Source organism: Aphelocoma coerulescens, chromosome 26 (genome assembly GCF_041296385.1).
Source record: "Aphelocoma coerulescens isolate FSJ_1873_10779 chromosome 26, UR_Acoe_1.0, whole genome shotgun sequence".
Lineage (NCBI taxonomy): Eukaryota > Metazoa > Chordata > Aves > Passeriformes > Corvidae > Aphelocoma > Aphelocoma coerulescens.
Window position 1 is genome coordinate 7,189,962 of NC_091039.1, and position 16,342 is coordinate 7,206,303.

General features: G+C 49.2%; 1 long non-coding RNA gene across 1 annotated transcript in view; it reads right to left on the minus strand.

The window, feature by feature from the left end:
- LOC138098955 (uncharacterized) overlaps positions 1 to 16,342 on the minus strand; it is a 39,163-nt gene that overhangs the window by 17,051 nt on the left and 5,770 nt on the right. Inside the window, exon 2 of the long non-coding RNA XR_011146667.1 lies at positions 6,409 to 6,556. This is a non-coding gene — a long non-coding RNA (uncharacterized lncRNA). The remainder of the gene's footprint in view (positions 1 to 6,408; positions 6,557 to 16,342) is intronic.

Below are 16,342 nucleotides of genomic sequence, written 5' to 3' on the forward strand. Positions count from 1 at the left end.
GCAGCAAACATTGTGACCTGTGTGACTGCTAAAGCAGCCAGGGTCTGGGAAGTCTAATTTACCCAATAAACAAAAGGAACATCAGGATTTGTGTGCAGTCCTTACACAGAAAACAGTGTAGAAGAATGGGAGTAAGCTGTTAGCACTATAAAAAGAAAACAAAAAGAGCAGTAAAACTTAATTTTTGTTATTTAGTTATTTATGCCCTACTCCACTGGAAAGGCGAACCAACTGGAATATTTTCATTTGTGCAGATGAGTAGACCTAGAAAATCCAGAAGAACTCTGCCTCCCAGGATATTTTTGCTCCATGCAAAGCACGGGCACCTCGAGCCGGGCCTGCTGAGCTCTCGCACAGGAATGGGCTGGGAGGCTGGAAGGAAACTGCTCCAGAGCTGTGCCCACCCTGCAGGGCAGCCCCAGGGCCAGCCAGGGGTGGGCACCCCCTCCCAAAGGAGGGCAGAGAGGAAGGGGTGAGGAAAGGAAGAGGCTCCAGGGGTTCACAGCATGCACAGTGAGTTCCACTATAAACGGGACCCCTTTAGAACTGGAATTAAAACTACTGCATGGAGGCCCTTGGACAGAGCATCCCTGCACCGTCCAGAGTTCTACTACCCAAATTCTTTACAAGTTTATACCCCCACGGTGGATTCTTGACCTGAATTCTGAGTTTACAGTGATTACATCACGGTCCCTACCTCACAACTCAAGAGCCAGCTCTCCCAACACATTTCCCATTTCTTTAGCAGCTTTGGAAAAGCAAAATGAAATATTTCTTGTATGGAAAGGCAACTAAAAAAAGGCAATTAATGGGGCAAACATTAAAATGCACTTTTTCCTATACTTTGGGTTAACACTGGGTTTATAAGCAAGACCTTGGAGCGCAGCAGGAGGAACAGCAGAGAAGGCTGGAGTGTTTTGGGGCCGTTTGGGTGGTTTTGTGAGTGCGGGGAGGGCCGGGCAGGGAGGAGCCGGGAGCTCCATTGGCTGCGGCCGCAGGTGAGCGCGGGGATAAAGCCGCACCTGCGGCTGCCGGGAGGGGCCGGGGCCGGGACCGCGCTGTCCTGGGCCCCCGCCCCCCGAGTCTGCTCCAAACATGGAAAGAAAGAAAGAAAGAACCCCCCAGTTTCCTTACTCGCCCACTGTTCTAGCTGAGTCTCTTGCCTCCTTAGCCTGCTTTTGTTGTTTTGGTTCAAAGTTGAGTGGAGCGGCCGCGGGATGGGATTGGGACCTGTTCACCAGAGCCAGGTGAGTGAGTGACTGCTCCATCCACGTGTCCGGAGGGGTTGGGTAAAACCGGGGCAGGGTCTGGGAGTCACCTGTGTGGAGATGGGGGTTTGGGGAGCGGAGACACAGGATGCTTTAACGAGGTGTCCCAATGAATCCCGTTCCTGTGGCAGGAGCGCAGCTCATTCCCTACAAACACCAACACAGCTGCCCAGGGCCACGTGGGAGCTGAAGCCAGGACATGGCTTCTAAAAGGAAAAATGAGAACTTCTTAAACAGTTCCTGGGGATGTTTCAAGTCATAAGTGATAGCAAAGTTACTGAAAGCAGCAGCTGATGGCGCGTGGGGAGGTATTTCCCAAACCACCCAGAATGTGGAGGTTGGTTTAAGAACAGTCGGACTCGGTCAGAACCTTGCAGTCCCTCTGGACTTGCACTGGTGCAACAAACACCAAATCTGAGCTGCTCTCCAGGCCACCACTTGTAAGGATTTAACTTAATTTTCATCAGTTGATTCTTCTGTTGATTTTTCTGTGAATCACTTAAAATTGTTACCTATCCAGTGATATCCCAAGAAGTGAAATATTTTAGAAAACAGTCACATTTGTTAATTTGCCTTATGGAGACAGTTTTAACTTGCTTTAGTTTGAGTTTGCGCAGGTCTCTGAGGTCCCAAAGTCATTGTGGTGTGGTGTTGTGAGACGCTGAGGCTTAGCTTGGGTGAGCTCCCTCCTGATGTCTGGGAGCAGAGGGACCAGGGGGCTCAGGCTGCATCTCCCCCTTTCTGTGGATGTCTTGTGGCAGCTGTTGTGTACCAGCAAAAGTGTCCGAAGGCCTTCTCTCACTTTTCCAAGAGAGAACCAGGAGCTTTGGCTTCAGCTGCTGCTGAACCATCAGGTTCCTCTCCACGTGCAATGGACAGGGGTAAAGCCAATTTCAAGTGTAGCTGATTATTATGGGGTAAAACTTCCTCAAAACCAAGAGAAATTTCCCTTTTGAAAGAAATAGCAGCCAGTTGAAAGCAAAACATCTGGAAAAGTGTGAGGGTAACGCCTGAGAAAGGCAGGAACCCCCTGAATGAGCAGCAGAACGTGCCTTGAGCAGGAACAGCCCAAAGGTTCTTGTGGGACACAACAGCTGGATCGGGCTGGGGCTGTGGAAGTGCTGCCTCTGGAAGTCCCAGTGTCAGAGCTGAGCCAGTATTACAGGGACAGGAATTATTTTCTATTTTCTCTCCAGGATGGGGAGTTCCTGGCACTTTTCAGAGCACGCAGGGCATGGCACTGCATTTCCAGAGGTTGCAGTCCCTGGGGTTCATGCAAAGCCCTTTCAGTGTAGCCAATGCAGCCGGCTCAGAGCATCTGCCTTGACTGCTTGGTTCCTCCACAGACAAAGGAACAGAGAAACGTTTGCTCACTTTAAAGTTCAGGGAGGTCCAGTACAAGTTTACCTGACCTTTAGTTAAAGGTTTGCCCCTTCTGAGGATGCAGCAGACCTTTGCTGCTGTTCAGGGGGAGCTGCAGCCTGACCCTTCACTTTTCCCAAGTGAAAAGCAAGAATCAAGGGGTGTCTCATGAAAATTTGAAAATCCCAGCTCCCTACACTTGAAATTGGTTGTTCAGAGTGGAGGGGAGCTGTTGGAGGTGGGTCCCTGGAGCTCGTATTTCAGGTTTTTATTACCACTGATTTAATGTGAGATTTCGCTGATAAGCACCTTGATTTAATGATCTGAGCTGCTCCCGAAGGAAGCTGGAGCCGAACCCAGCCTGCAGCTGTTTGCTCCCTGTGCTGGGCTCCGTGCGTCCCAGGCAGGAAGGGGTTAATGGCCGGGAGCCGCGCATGAGGCATTTACGGGGCTGAGCCCGTCCTAACTTGCCTGATAAAAGGCATTTCAAATAAGCCAGGATTGCACAGAGGAATTTCAGTTGATGGGTTCCTGCCTAGGCCACCCTTTCTCAGGGCTTACCCAGAAGCTTTTAACAAGTCCTGACAAAACCAAGGGAGAGGCTTCAAGGCAGCAGCAGGTTTAGATTTAAAAGGGGGAGAGAGAGAGAAACACCCTGAACTATTTGTTCTGTTAAATCGTCCATCAGCACCTCCGCACTGGGGGTTTGTGGGTTGGGTTTTTGGTTGGTTTTCGGGGTTGTTTTTTTTGTTTTTTTTTTTTTTTTTTTTTTTTAATTTAAGTGCAGGCAAACATTTCAGTTCAGCTCCAAGGCAAGTTTTGCACCTTAAGCTCTCTTTTCCCAAGCTGCAAAGTGTAAGCAAATTAAAAATTTGAAATCTAAAGTTATCCGAGTGCGTGGGAGATCTGCCAAAAGTCAGAACTGGACCCCTCTGAAAGCCCCAGTTTCCCCAGGCTTTAAGGAGGAAGGAGCTGGGACCTTAATTTGGCAAAGCCACCCAAACTGCAAGCACCACTTGCAATTCCTTGCTGGGATGTGGTGAATTTTCATTTCATTCGTGGGATTTGTGTGTTTCAAGGTAGATTTGTCTTACTGTTTTCAGTTATTTAGAGGAGAAGCAACATGCGATGCTAAGGATATGCATTATGTTCTGATTTGTTAATTTTATAGATAAACCCTGGATATATCCATAAAGTAAAATATTTCAACCTACAGATTCCCTTACAGGAATCTCAGAAATGTCTTTATTGCACAGATGTAGGGATGGGTTGGATTTTGAAGGTGGAATATGCCTAACAGTCTTAATTTTCATTACTTTTCTCTTTCACAGATTGGAAGCTTTCAGGAAGAGGCCGAACACCTTTTAGAGGGTTTTAAACTATTTAAATCTTCATGGTGCCACAGGGCAATCCCATGATATCCATGATCCATCTCACAGAAGGGACGAGCAGGGGCAGCCTGGCAGTGCCACGCTGGGACAGGGGATGAGTTCCCTGCTCTGCCCGGGCTTCACGAGGCACCTGAAGGGAGCAAACCCCAGTTCCCACATCCTGGGGCCGGGACTAAATGGGATTATCTCTCCCCTATCTCGGCTAAAGGGAAGCAGTACCTTAACGCACTCCCAGTATGGCCAGAGGTCTCTAAAAAGGACCGGCACTTTGAGGAAAATCGCCTCCAGGCATTCCCTGGGTTTTGTAAGTTCAGGGTTTAAGGCCGTGGCCATTATCTGCTCGCACCTCCCTTGTAAAAGCCATAAAAGACAAAAAACGCCTTGAGCATTTGATTTGCAGAAGCTCCTGGTGGCTTAAAGGCCTTCAAAAGACGGAGGTTGTCACATCCTTGGCTCGGTTGCTCCCACAATTAACAGGACTAAGTGTCCAAAGCGGCCGCTTTGTTCCAGCTAAAGTTACAGAGGTGAAAAACACGGATATGGTGGGGGGAAAGGAAAAGGATGATTTCAGCCCAGAGAATCCCTCCAAGCACCAAGTTCACACCTCCCTCACACGCCCGAACATCGCAGGTGACCCAGCGGGCGTCCCTAAAGGCACCTTAGCACCCCAAAACCTCGCCCGCGTTTTCCCGAGGGAAATGAGGACGATCCATGGGTTCTGTTGTCCTTCATTCCACCGGAGTCTGTCTCGTACCTAACCAGATTTCAGTGGAGTGAAGCACAAGAGACATGGAGCTGAACCAGCACCAGAGGAGCTGCTTCCCACTGCCAGAGCTGGGGAACCACGTGGAAATTTGGATACACCAGGCAGAGACCACACTGCTGGGAAATGGAGAGGAGCAGCACGAGGAGCTCTTTAATAACCTGAATATTTCCTGAAAATCCCCAGTAAGAACCCTCTGTGAGCATGTACTTCCTTTCTGCATAATGTGTAAAGATTAAAAGTCTACAAAGACCACAAGCTGCTTTCTGGAAGGTTTAAATACCTTATTAGCAGGAAATTAAACCCTAAAGTGGATAAACGAGCTGTGTAACCTCATCCCTTTCAGTCATCTTCCCTCCAGGATGGGACAGCCAGGGAAGAAACCAGAAAATAACCTCATTTCAGTGCACTTGCACCACTGCATTCCCTCAAAAATCTCTCCCTAAAGAATCCCCAGTTGTGCCTGCTTCCCTCCAACTCTCCTACCACACCACCTTCAGAACCTGGAAAAACTCCATCAATATTTTAGACTCATTTATTTTGTGATAAAATTAATGTAAATAAGATGGAAGTTGGAGAATTCAGATTTTTCAGGCTGAGCACAGGATAGATCTTTCAAGGTGTCAGTGTAAATTCCTTGAAGGTTAATGCAGTTAAATATTTGATGCATAAATGTGTCACATCTAACACTAATCACTCACCAGTTGTAATTGCCTTTTCAAAGTCCTCACCTCCCTGAGACAAATGCAAAAAAAAAGGAGATCTGGCAAATTTAAAACAAAAAAACAAATAATGTCTTCCTCCCATCGGGATGTATTATTCGCCTTGATAGATTTAGTAGCAGATTTTGAGAATTTATTGTCCTGTATTATTCCTCAGCCGCCTGCCTAATCCTTCTTTTCCCCGGCCCCTTCTCTCTGACTGATTTGAAAAGCATTTGGGAACCACTTGCTGATGGCTTTTCCTACAAACACAGAGCACAGCCACCGGCTCCCTCCCACCCTGCTGCTGAGCTCTCCCCCTCAGTGAGTGTCAAAGCTCCTGGTCCTTATTTCCAGGCCCATTCCTGAGCCCAGCACAGCCCCTGTGCTGAATATCTCACAAAACCAGCTTTCCCTGCTCAGTGTTGAAGTTCCACTCGAGTTCAAACCAAATCACTGCAACTACAGATTTGCAAATGGGACTCTGGCCAGCTCTGCACTGCTTCAGGTTTTCTTATCCATCTCATACTCCATACCTTGAAATTCATCACCACCAAAACCAGCTCTTGATGGCTTTTCATAGAATGGTTTGCTTTGGAAGGGGTCTTAAAGATTGTCCCATTCCAACACCTTCTGCCATCCCAGGCTGCTCAGAGCCCCATCCAACCCGGCCCTTAACACCTCCTTTTCATGAAGGATTTTCCCTCAGAGCACCTGAGAGCTCAGCAAGCCATTCTTTGGAGTTCTGGTGGTGGGTGTCAAGAGCACTGGGCAGAAATTGGAGTTTTTTCCGTTGTTATCCTTTTAGCAAAACCAGGAGTGCCAGTGCACCAGGGCAGGTCTTACATGCCAAGCACAAGTGGATGAAAAACGCACAACTTTGTGTATTTGCCAACTAAAAGTAATAAAACAAGGGGTCCTACCTTGCCCCAGGTCCGGAGGGCAGAACTCTGTGTGGAGAACTGCTGCTGCTGAAGATCCATTGGAGCAAAATTTGCCTTCTCACCGTTCCCTCCTCCCCTCCCTGCCTGGCTTCAGCTCCCCAGCCCTCCTGTGCAGGGCAGGAGAGGCCTGTGGATGAAGACACAAATAAAGCTGGGTATTAATGACATGCTGGGGAATGTTTACAGCACTACAAGTCATACATTACTCATCCATTTGTTCTTTTTTTCCCTATATGAAGGACATTTTGGGTAACAGCTTTCCATACATTAAAGCAAGGCACATAACGAGACAGCAGACAAACTGCCAGAGCTGTGCAGCGCCGTGGACAAGGCTCTGTCAGCACGGGCTGAGTTAGCAGAGCTCCCTTCAGAGCTGACAGGTGCTGTGTAAATGCAAGCTCGTTATCAAAGGAACCACGGCTTGTTGCTCACACTGATGTAGCACCAGAGACAAGAAAAACCCTCCAGTTACTCTTTGGAGTAATATCTGCAGTCTAGAGACTGAATATTCCCAGGCCGTAGAGAGCAGCTGATGACTCAGATCTGGCAATTCACACAGGAGAAGGTTCCTCTCGGGGGAAAGGAGTGAGACCAGGGCCCAGCAGCCAACAAGTGCCAGCCAGCAGGGTCTGCACCAGCATCTGGGAGCTTCTGGGGCACCTCACACCCGGTGCCCTCTCCTGCTGTTGTTTGTCAACATCAAACCCTGAATGGTTTCTGTCACTGCAGCTTGGTGAGGGAAACTGGAGAATCCCCGTGGAAGGGGTGGATTTGAGGCACATTTCTTTGGCAGGTTGCATGTGCAAGTCCCGTGCTGTACTGAGATGCATTAAAGCCTTCAGGCACAGGGATCCCTGGTGTATTGGAGGGAAACAATCACAAATAAACCCCCAGGCAGGGCAGGTTCTCTTACTGGGCAGCATAAAAGCAGCAAGTGCTCACCCACTGCAACCTCCCTGTCAAAAACTGAACTGTCAGGAGCTGAAAGGTCCCTGAAATGGCACAAAACCAGGCTGGCTTATTCCAGCAAAATATCTGTTCTTTCTGAACATTTCCCCAAGGAAACAAGGTGAGGAATTACACTGCTGAGCCCAGGGAGACACACTGCTGGGAAAGCCACGACTTTTCAGCTTTTTTAATGGTTGCATTTCATTGTTGTGCCTAAATGCTTCACTTAAAGCCAGTTTTTATTCAAGAGACAGCCTGGCCTCAAACACCATTTCAATGCAAACCTTCCAGCCCTTCGAGTTGCTTCAAATGAACGCTGCCTTGTCTGGTGTTAACTTTGCCGAGCTCAGAAGCAGAGGGGAGGTTTGGATGAGAGGCCCTTTAGAAACCCTTTACAAATGTAGATTTGATTGACTGACTGATTGAACTTAATTGCAGACATTCTCTTAATTGTACACTTAATTACTGACACTGTGTCAAAAGATTTCTGATGCAGCACCTGGAGGACAACCTTGCAAGTGCCAGTCGGAGCCAGCTGCACTAGACATCGGGGAGGTGCTGCGCGTTGGCACAGCTTGGAAGGGGGAAAAAAAACCATAATATTTTAATAATATACAATTAGGGTTCCACCCACCCTCAAACACGCGTGTGCACATGCACACAATCACAGATCTCCTGGCGGCGAGGGCGGCCAGGCACGGGGAAGAGAAAAGGAACAAAGGGTGGCAATGAGGGCCCGTGTGACAGTGCCACCCCTGCGGTCCCCGCGAGCATCCCCGGCGCGGGCAGGGACCGAGGGCACGGCGGCACCGGGGCTGGCAGCGCGGCCACTCTGGAACCCCCCGTCTGCATGGGGAGCAGCGCAGCGGGAACGAACCCACGGTGCTCGTGCGGAGGTTCCACCCCTGGATCTCCCCAGCGGCGCTCCGCGGTCACCGCCGCGCTCCCTGCGAGAGAGGGGAGAGATAGCAGTGATCTCTGCTTGTGATAAGGGGTGTCTGCAGGAACTTGGCGAGTACTGTTCTTGTACTTCTCAACAGCAACATGAGCATTTTAGTGAATGCAAAAACCCCAAATCAGAGCACACCAAAACTCTACAGACAAGCAGCAGAGAACGCTGGAATTGTTTTACACTCACAGAACTGCAATTTGCTCAAAACACCTGGAGCCTCGTTAATTTACCTGTGACATGTTGCTATACTTAATTGCCTTTGACAATTAGTAACATTTCAACACCTCCTTTAATGGCCCAATTATGAGAACACTTGTCTTCCATGCGGCAGATAGAGGAAAATAGATGGGTGAATCTCCAATGCAAAACTCCTCTGCAGGTATTTTAATGAACAGCTCAGAAAACATCCCCCAAGGAGGCCGCTGTGACGGTGTTTGGTGACAGAGGAGCTGTGTTTGCCCAGCTCTGGCCCTGCTGCCTCTCCGTCAGCAGCGCTGCAAAGTTCATTACAGGGAAAGTGCTGAGCGCTCCCCGTCCCGCACTCGGGGTTTTATCGATTCCTTCCCTCTGCTAACAAAGGGCATCCTCTGGAAACCAAATCCTGCCTCCAGACTGCGACACGCACAGAACCTCTTCCAGCCACACAAGGTCCTGCCTGTCTAGCGGAAATCCCTGTTAGAATAAGGCTTTGCAGAACTGCTTGGTTAAATGTTAAATGTGGCCATCCTCTGTCAGAGACAAGCAGGGAACTCCTTACAACACTCGAGGCTTGGGCACAAGTGCTGATTTAACAGCTCCTCTGAGCAGAGCGACTGGGGGAACCTTGCTGCTGTTGCCTGTAATTTGAACAATCCCTGCTGACACACACGCAGAATTCACCAGCACAACAATTCTTCTTCTGCCTTCTCTTTTTAACAGCAGCTCTTAAATTACTTGGATCGGGACATAATCTTTTGCTGACCACTTTGTTCTCTCACTGGAGCTGTGTAAACCAGGAGTGAGTCTGAAGAAAGCTCCCCAGCCTCAAAGCTGCCCCGAAGTGGCTCCTCCAAAAGAGCAGGTGGAGTCTCAACGCTGGATGGAGTTTATGAATAAAACAATGTTTTATTAAACTACTATTACATTTTGATTGAACAGCGTTTGGACTACAGAGGAGCAGACACATTCCTGAAAGTAATTGGTTTTCCACATCTGCTTTCCTTTCTAATTGGACTAATTACTTCAGTGTAGGATCATGTTCACTACTCTCCAGAAAGCAAGAAACCCTGATTTACAGTGAGAAGAGCAGCAATTAGAGAGAATTAATTCATACGGCAACATCTAAATAAATCATATTATGAGAAGACAGCAATGTAATTATTGTGACTGGTGACTCCCTTGTGGAGAAACATCATCCTTAAGCCGAAATCAAGCAGCTCAGTCCTCTGAGGAATCCACCACACTCCTCCAATTTCACAGAGCGTGTAGTACCGATTTTATTTTTAAGACCCAGTTGAGGTGCACTGTCAAAACCAATAGGTTCTAACACTCCTCAGACAGCTGAGGAAAAACAATCAAATCCTTGACAACTCCATGTTTGTCCTCAGAATCCAATGTGTGTTCAACAGCCATGGATAACAGATGCCAGCAGCAGCTTCCCATCAGAGGTGCAGGATTTCAGGGGAGGGATCCTCCCTCTGGCATGAGCCAGGCTTTTCTTCCTCCCCCAGCCCCATCCCGGGCTGGTTAAAGGGTTTAGTGAGGAGAACAAGCCGAACCACGGGGTTTCAGGAGAGGATCCTGCTCCACACATGGATAAATTACCTCCCTGTTCATCCCTGAGCAGTCTGGAGCTGCCCTCAGCACGGAGATGAGATTTTCTCTGCTCCTTTGGGAAGTGGTGAAAGCATTTTAGAGAGCTCCCTTCACCTGCTCATCATTAACTCTGTCCTTAATGCCACTCTCAGGTTATTAGTAACGCTAATGACTCATTAATGACACGTCTCTGTCCTTAATGGCATTCTCAAGAACTTCGGTGCTCCTCTCACTTGCTAAGGAAAATGCTGCCTTCTCCTCCTGTACTTCCAGTAAAAAAATCCACAATGTCTTTTTTGGGTGAGGAGAAACAGATAATTTCCACACCTAAACCAGACAGCACTGAATATCCTGTTGTCTTGGTTTGAAAGACAGGTGTCTGCCAAGGAAGGCAGGAGCCTCCCTCGAAATGGAAAATGTAACCCCCTTCCCTCCGAATTATTATACTTTTGAAACTGAGGGGTTTTCAGGCAAAGATATGAGGAATAGGAACAACAGTTCCATACTTATATATATACATACATATGTGTATAACCAGTCCAACAAACACCAATAACTCTGGCAGTAACAGCAAACACAAACCCAGTCCCAGCCTTCTCAGCTGTCGGGCCCTTTCCCCTTGGGTGCAGTTCTGCTCTCAGCCAGCAGGGATCGCTGGCGGCTCCCGGTGAGCAGGGCAGCTGCGATGGTTCCCCCGCGGCTGCAGGGGGCGCTCCGGAGCGAGCTCGGGGAGCAGCGGCACCGGAGCCCTGGGATCCCAGGGAAGGATGGAACAAAGGCTTCCCAAACCCCTGGGCAGCCAATCCCGGTGTCCGGCTGGACCCTCAGGAACAGCAGGCTGGAACAGCAGGCTGGAGCAGCAGGGATGAACACAAATCCCGGGTTTCAGACGAGATGTATCAAACTCTGGAGCTGCAGCAGGAACCCCCGGAGGTCTGGGCAGGCAGGGCGAGCGGGGCTGCAGAGCAGCGAAGGCTCGAAGCAACAGCGGGGGCAGAGCAGCCGCAGCCCGGCTCCCAGTGGGGCAGGGAAGGCGGGCTTGGGATCCCGGGGTTCTCCCCGAGGCACCCGAGCACACGGTGGAAAGGTCCCTATTTTAGTGAGGTGGGGTGTTAAATAGGGTCCCGGTGCAACAGCCGCTCCAGCGAGCGAGCTCCACTCACGGTAGAAGGAAGGCAGCCGAAAGCAGAAACCTGCAGCGGCAACAAACCCTGTCCACCACGACAACAGCCTCCTGTCCCTCCGAACTCCAGGAGAACACAAGAGCTTGGGGCTGTAACCCAACCCCTTTCTCCCAGTTCAAATCTCGAGGCATCCCTGCCCTACACGAGAGAACCCCAGGAGAAAGGGAGTAGCCAGATGGACCCCTCCCCCTATGGCCAGGTCTTTTGTCTCTCTTAAGCACCCAGTAATTTGTCCCCCTGGCAGCACGTATTGGGAAAATTCTTTAACTGAAAAAGAAAAGAAAAGGAGAACTCCTAAAACCCAAACACCTGTGCCATAATTCCATGGTTTACATGGAGCAGCTCCCAAGTTTCTCTGTGGCTGCACCACACCACGAGAGGCAGAATAGCCCCGTGCTCCTCCTCAGTGAATTAATTCTCTTAGTCTGGTTGTTCTGCTCGCAGGAGGTGTCTCTGCACAAGTGGCTCTGTGAATCAGGGTTGGGCACTCCCTGCGTTCAGACTCTCTGCTCTCACACACCAGCCCCTCCCAGGGTCTCACGCTGTCACACAGGATGTGCATAAACAGGGCACGAATTAGCATAATGAGATGTTAGACTTGGTGTCCACGCGCTGACACCTCATAAATCCCTCACATCACAAAGCCACGCTTCCCATCCAAACACTCCCCCACTCTGAGCAAACGCCTGATCCATTAGGATTTAGGGTGATAAATTGTCACTTTGGACAGGTGCAGGCAGATCCATCCCGATTTGCCATTCTTGTGCCACAGCAGATAAACACAACCATCACTTCAGCACCGGGACTGGCAGGGAAAGGTGTTTAACGCTGAGCCTGCGGGAAAGCAAAGCCTGGGGCTCGGGGGGTTTAAGCAGATCTAGGAGCCTCAGCTCTTCTCTGTTATTATTTACTGCAATTCAAATCTCCCCTTTCCTTCTGAGAGGTTTTCATAGCTGCCTTTAAATCTCAAAACGCTTCCAAAAAAAAAAAGTAAAAATAAAATCAAATAAAAATGAAGAATTCCCTCTGCATTGAGAGTTTATCCAGACTCTCAGACATTTGCATCCAGAAGGTGAGAATCCCTGGGGATGGATTCCCTTCATCCCACACCTGGGGCCATTTCTGTGCGGAAAACACACAAAGGCGGTAAAATTCTGCACAAAGGGGGTAAAATGCTGCACAAAGGGGGTAAAATGCTGCACCCCAGTCCAACTGCTCTCTGTGCTCACTCTGTGGCAGCCACAGCCAGCAGAAATCTGGGTTTTGGTGCCACAAGAACTTCTCAGCTCAGGATCAAGCCCACCTGTGCAAACACCTCCAGCAGAGCAACACAAAACTCTCCTGTTTCACTTCCTTGCTCCACTTTTATGTTAATATTTGTTACCTTAACCAGACAGGCCTGGAAACAGAATAATGGGGAAATGGATCTAATTACTCTGGAAGCATGGAAGAGATTTTTAATTGATTTTAGCCCTGTATAGCCCTGACAAAAATATAGATGCAGAATGAGCAGAGGTCCTAAAGGAAAATTAAGGCCACAGGAAGCACAAGCTCATTAAAAAAAGGGAAAAGGAGTACAATAATAAATATACCCAAGTATCACAACAGTGTAAGAACTATTTTGAAGGTAAGTGGAACAGCTAATAATTCACAGCCATTATTCTTTTATCATTGTTCAGCTGAAGGTTGAGAAGATTTTAAAACTGCAATTAGGAACAATAGATTTGCATTGAAATCAGCTCCTCTGCTGCATTTCTCCCTCCTCTCCCCTCCTCCTCCTCCTCAATAAAGAGGTGGAAGCAACAAAGAAAGCAACATCTTGAATACAGGAGAGAAAGGGAGTTTTTAAGGAATACCCACATAATCAGATACTCCAAAAAAGGAAGAAAAGCAGAGCCTGGCTCCTTGGGCATTTCTTAAAAATCAGACCAGTTAAGTTGGGTTCTTTGTGCCAGTTGGTCAAATAAGTAGGAAAGTTCCCTATTGAGCCGCACTGACAGATCTTTACAACCATCCTGAGGCCAGGTTTCCTTTTCCACTCCTTGGGGGCCCTTCTCAGCTCACTGGGAAGGGGAAACATCTCAGCATTGGGAGAAGTGGAAAGGAGAACACTCAGATCCAAGAAACGAGGCTGTGAATCCAGGCTGGCTCAGCACAGGAGCAGGCAGGGAGAGGTTTTCCTCTGGAAAACCCTTTGGAGAGAGGCAGCAGCATCCCTCACCTCCCCAGCCTCCACAAGCAACAGCTCTCCTGACACTTTATCCCCTTCAGCAACTTCAGAAATTTAGAATCACTTTTCTGGTAGAACACTGCCCGCTTTGGGTTTGTTTTTCATTTCTGGTGCCTCCTTCCCCGAGTCTCCTCATGAGCGTGGATTAATGAACAATTACAAGGCTTCATTCTCACTGCCATGTAGTTCCAAGAAAGGAAGAGCATCTTTCTAGAACATTATGCTTGAAAAACAAAGGAGAGCTTTGACTGTCAAGTCACTGATGTTCCCTCTTCACTTAAAAGCTTTCCAATTTACTTACAAATTATAGTGTTTTTAATGCAAATTAAGCACTAGAGAACATTCTTTCCTTCCCCCAGATTAGCAAGAACCAAATTGACCAAGAAAGCCAAACATGGAATCTGGCCTCAATGAATATTTTAAATAATGAGGCTGTTTAATTATTCTGATTGGTGAAGGATGGTGTTATTAAACGCCTCTGAGCTGATGACAGGGTTGGAGCACACGGCTCTGCTTTGTGAACGCTGAGAAAGTGTTTGCTGATACTCTGTGTTCTGGCATTTTCTGTTGCGTGAACTCTGGGGGTGAAGTGCAGCTACACACGCTCAGGACCCCTGGGGAATCTCCTGGTTCGGGAGCAAACGCCAGGATGGGAAGGCAGAGGGGCTGCAGGAGAGCTGGGAGTGAGCACATCCTGCCCCACTGCTGCACCAGGCAACAGCGGGGCATCAGTCCAGGGGTTTGGGGAAACAAAACCACAAAATCAGAGTTCACTCAGTTCTGCTTTTGCTCCAGCACCCCTCACTTTCATGGACCTTTAGGTTTGTGCTCTCACTTCCCACAGGAAACAAGGAGAGGGATTCTTCACCAGGAACGGCAGCGACGGGACAAAGAGTGATGGGTTCGAACTGAAATAGGCAAAATTTGGATTGGCTGTTGGGAGGAAATTGTTCCCTGTGAGGGTGGGGAGGCCCTGGATCCCTGGCAGTGCCCAAGGCCAGGCTGGACGGGGCTTGGAGCAGCCTGGGACAGTGGGAGGGGTCCCTGTTCCTGGGATGAAAGGATCTTTAGTTTCCCTTCCAACCCAGGCCGTTCTGGGGTTCTGGGACAGACCTGATGGCTCTGAGATAATCGGTGTGTCTTACACAGGACCCAGCTGAAGCTCGTTACACCCCACCCTCCCCACCTGAGCCTTGTGGCCCCACCCCACCCTCACCCCACCCTCCACATGACCATCCCTGCACCGCCTCCAGCGCTTCTGGCACCGAATTCCGTTAGAAGCTCAGGCCCAGGTGTTCCCACGGGGCCCTTCACGAGGTCACGAGGGTGAAACAAGATCCCGTCCCCATGGCAACCCATTCACACCCCATTAACACCTCATTAACACCTCCCCCGCTTCCCAAGGCCACCTGCCCCGCCCTGAGCCTATTTTTGGCGTTAATTAGAGATTGTGGCGCTTCTGGAGACCGCAGGTGAATGAGAAGAGGCCAAGAGCACACCTGGCCCTTGATCTCTTGTCCTTGAACACCCCCGGTGCCCCGGCTCTGAGCACAGGCCCAGCCCTTTGATGAGGCTGGGAAAGGTCAGAGGGAAATCTGGATCCCATCCTCCTGGTTCCTGTGCTCTGGCTGTGTCCGTGTGCCCCTGGCTCCTCATCCCATCCCCAGAGGATTCTGCTCCCTCCAGGAGAAACCTGGGAGAGCTCAGCACAGCCCTTGCCTTGTCCAACACCTTCCCCTGAGCCAGCACGAGGGGATTTATCCAAATCCAACTCCCCCTTGCTCCTCCGCTTCCCTTCCTTGCACCCTGGAGTAGCGATGTTCCAGAGGAAGAACATTTTGACCCCAAGCCCGGTGCTCTGAAATGCGCCAGGGGAACACAACAGGAACAGAGGCCGGGCTCAGGAGGAAGAGACTGGAAACAGCTGCAATTGCTGGCAGAATAATGGAGAAATCTGCTGAAAATGGGGCGGTTTTTGTTTGTTTTCTAAATGTTTACAATTAATTGTACCTAAGGGTAGGATCCCAGCTCTCTGCTGGCACAGCGCTGCTTTGCTGTAACACCCTGATCTTCCCCAAAATGGGCAAAACCTGCTGCCCTCAGTGGCCGTGGGCCCCCAAACCAGGTCTGCTGCAGCCCACACACCGCTGCACCAGCCAGGAACCTCCTCCTGCAGTTCCCACTGAGCTTTCCCACTGCTGGCAGGGGCTGGCAAATTCCCCCTCAGGAAAAAAAATAATAATTCAAGCTCCTACCTACATGAGCTACCGAAGGAAAAGACACAAAACCCACAAAAGCCAACTAAGCAAACAAAAAGGAGATAAAAGCAGTTTGCTTTAAGGCAGCAGCTTTTCTGAAAGCCCGCAGTAAATCTTTAAGATTATCAATAATGAACACATTCAATGTCTTTTTTCGTCTTCTTTTAAATCACTTCTTGCAGTGGAAAGAAATCAGTCCGGGGGGTTGTTCCTATGTGAGCTGCATTTATTATCAAGGGATTGAGAGAGCTCGAGATGGAAAGAGGGAAAATGAGCCTCGACAGGGCTTTGGGAAAAAAAGCTCAGCGCCACTTTATAGTCCTTCCTCCACCTCTTTGTCACAGCACCCCGTAATGAGCCCTGGAATTCATCTCAGCTCTAATGACACTCACAGTGGTGGATGTTTCTCCCAAATTTAGTCAAGTGACAACACAGAGTCTTTAATATGCAAAGGAGGCCTTTGTGTAACTCCCCAGAACTTTGGTGTCTTGTCAAGCCTTACAGGAATTCCGGGGGAAACAAATTGCACTAATCACAGGAGCGAGCG